Here is a 3,305-nt window from a genome sequence, read left to right on the forward strand (position 1 = left end):
AAGGGGGAAAAAAAAAACAGCCCTTATTAGGGCTAAAAATAACTGTCAAATTTGAAAGGAAAACAGTTGTCTGGCTTTTTGTACCTATTAGCTGTCGTTGACCTTTACCCAGCCAATAATATATTACATTAATAAGAATTTGGAAAAACACAGTTATAGTGTCTGTGTTTTGAGGTGGTTGTTTATATTGTACACAAAAGATTTGCACACAATGCAATGTATTCTGCATAGGAAATAAAAACTCTTCAAACAGTGCCTGTCTGCAGTAGCAGCACCATCAGCAGCAGCAGCAGCAGCAGCAGCAGCAGCAGCAGCAGCAGCAGCAGCAGCAGCAGCAGCAGCAGCATAAAGTTCACCATTAATACCCTGAGACCTAATCCTTACAAAAAAAATATGTGTGTGTGTGTGTGTATATATGTGTATATATATATATATATGCTGAAATAAGAGTGAGATGTTTGTAAGACGTTTTCCTGCTTAAAAACTTTAAATAATTTTGCACCTAAACTATACACACAATGTAATTGATAAATTTCTTTATTTATTTATTTATTTCCCCCGCTTCAAATACCATAAGAAATTTTTTAACCAGAATTTTACCTAACGGCAGAGGTGTGGCTATAGGAGGCAATGATTGCAACAACTGATACCTTCATGACTAGTATTGTTGGCCCTTAGAAGGGCCGATAAGGTGGTACAGTGCCACAGAAAGTGCCAGCGGTCCTGCTGGCATCTTCATTTCCGCTTTGGGGCTGCTTTCTTGGGCGACTTGCTCTTTGGGGCAACCTTCTTTGGCTTTGGAGCACGGGGTTTCTTCGTGGGAGGTTTGGACACCTTTTTTGCCTTTGAAGGTGCCTTCTTGGGCTTGGGGGTTGCAGCTGCTGCCTTTTTTTTCTTTTCTGCTGTAGGCGGAGTCTTCTTGACTGGTTTCTTGCCCACCGCTGCCTTCTTGGCTACGGATCGCTTCTTTTCCTTAGGGGCAGCTGCACCACGCTTGCCGCTTGGAGCCTTGGGCTGGTCCGGAGCACCGGTGGTCCCTGAAGCCAGCTTGAAGGAGCCAGACGCACCCTTGCCTTTGGTTTGGACAAGCTCGCCGCTAGCCACTGCTGCCTTCAAGTATTTCTTGATGAAAGGTGCCAGCTTTTCCGCATCTACTTTGTAGGTAGAGGCGACGTATTTCTTGATGGCTTGCAGTGATGAGCCGCCCCTTTCCTTGAGGCTCTTGATCGCAGAGGCCACCATTTCAGATGTGCGCGGGTGCGCGGGCTTGGCTCGTGGCTTCTTCGACGCAGCCTTGCCTTTCTTCGGGGAAGCTGCCTGTGATGGGGCAACAGCTGGTGCTGCAGTCGCTGCTGCGGTATCTGCCATGACGAGACTGATCCTACAGAATGCAAGAGCAAAGTGAAAATAAAATTTTTCTCTCTGCAAATATCTGGTTACCCAATTTTCTGGTTGCGGACGGTTCAGAAAATTCTCGATGCCTTGCTCACGTAGGGAGCAGCGCACTTTGGACAGCGAAAGTAATGTAGGGCTTCTTTAGCACTGATTTTTCAATGTTTTCTAAATGTCAGCAGTCTACGATGACATAATGGGCAGTTCCACTAATAGTGTAATTTTTTTATGGCAGCTGCACTGTTTAATTTGCACTGCGAGCTGTTTAAATTTACTGCTACACCAAACAGGGAACTTTTCATTTGCAGATGTTATTCAAGGAATCAAATACGTAATTTGTGCTGGAATCACTTGAAAATGGTTAAATTAACTTAGGTATACTTTAGTGTATAGTATGCTGAAAATGTGGAGATAATTTCATGAAGGCTGTTTGCTGTGGAAGCACTAGCAAATCACCTTGTTCAGTGCCACCTGGAATGGCTTTCTTCGTGCACCTCCAAGGATGATGTGATTATTATTGTGAGTAAATTTTGTTTACATTTTCATTGTGTGAATAATAAAACTTTTAACTGTACACACAACAAGCATTTCACTTGGATCTGATGCATTCTCAAGAGTGCAGTTTCTGTTTAGCTTTTAAAACTGGCTGCCCTTCAATTCACTCAAGGTGCAGATGCAAGTTGCTGATGAAGTATTCCACACACATGCTACATTGGAGAAATATTTTAATAAAAATTAAAACTCTTGCAGGATTTCGAATAAAAACTATCCTATTTATCCCTTCTATGTTTTGGTACTGCGAAATTGAGAGAGGTAAGTAAGTTGTGAGGTTATTTTTACTTGCTTGCATGTGAGGTTAGCAGAGCAAAAATATTTTTGAAATTGCAGATACATGGTCACTTTATTTCGTTGCAAACATTTATAAGCTCGTAATCTTATTTAAAGTCTCCATACTTAATGCGTTTGGAAAACCTTCTTTCTCTCAATTTTACAATGGAACAAAATTTTACTTGTATGTGTACATTAATTCCATCTCTAAATGATGTAGGTTTACGCACCGAGATCAGGTACATTGTAGAGAGAAAAACACACGAGTACCTGCTTATTTTGAAGTTTTAATGAGTATATTAAAAAAAAAAAAAAAAAACGATAAAAATATAATTGAAAAAGTATATTATTCACGTATTTTTGAGGATGAGGGGAGGGGGTGTTTTTGTCCGATGGTCGTTTATCTTTAAAGAAATTTCCGTTGGACCTGTGCGTTCTTGCTCTGCCAATTCTCGAAAAATGAAATATTTTAAGTCGTCTTTTATGTGCTAACTTCATTATATTTGGCTGCATTCGTATTTTTATTAGTTTTGAAACATTCATGTCACGGAAAATAATCATAAACCAGGACAAAAACGTTTTGACTAAATGTTCTAGGTTGGTTGTAAAACATTTTCTTATTTTATTTCACATCGGAAACATCTGTTAAGTTGTAAGCTTTGTAATGAATGCGACAGTCACTTGTTCGCTGAAGTGTTTGTTTAAGAAATTAGTATTGTAAATTTGTTTATGGTCTTGTTAAATGAAATTTTAAGTGAAATCATTTGGGAAAACAGAGGCTACAGGAATTTTCAACACAACTTGATGACCGACGTTGTGACTAGTGTGGGAGTGTGTGCTCGTGTAAATATCAATTTTTCTTACTCCTCGTGCCGGTCAACAGGAAAACAGCGAGTGTGTTATCTCATCGCGGGCGTGTGATTGCGTGTGGTAAATTGTGCTAGGTTAATTACCGCAAAACTCCACTGTGTGCAAATATGTAGTGTGTCGCTGTATGCAAATATTTGGTATGTCTTTTTTTTTTTTTTTTTTTTTTTCAGGCAATACACACTTTGAATTTTACACAATTTCGATGCTGCAACCTA

The sequence above is a fragment of the Bacillus rossius genome, unplaced genomic scaffold, assembly GCF_032445375.1.
Source record: "Bacillus rossius redtenbacheri isolate Brsri unplaced genomic scaffold, Brsri_v3 Brsri_v3_scf23, whole genome shotgun sequence".
In the NCBI taxonomy this organism is placed as follows: Eukaryota; Metazoa; Arthropoda; class Insecta; order Phasmatodea; family Bacillidae; genus Bacillus; species Bacillus rossius.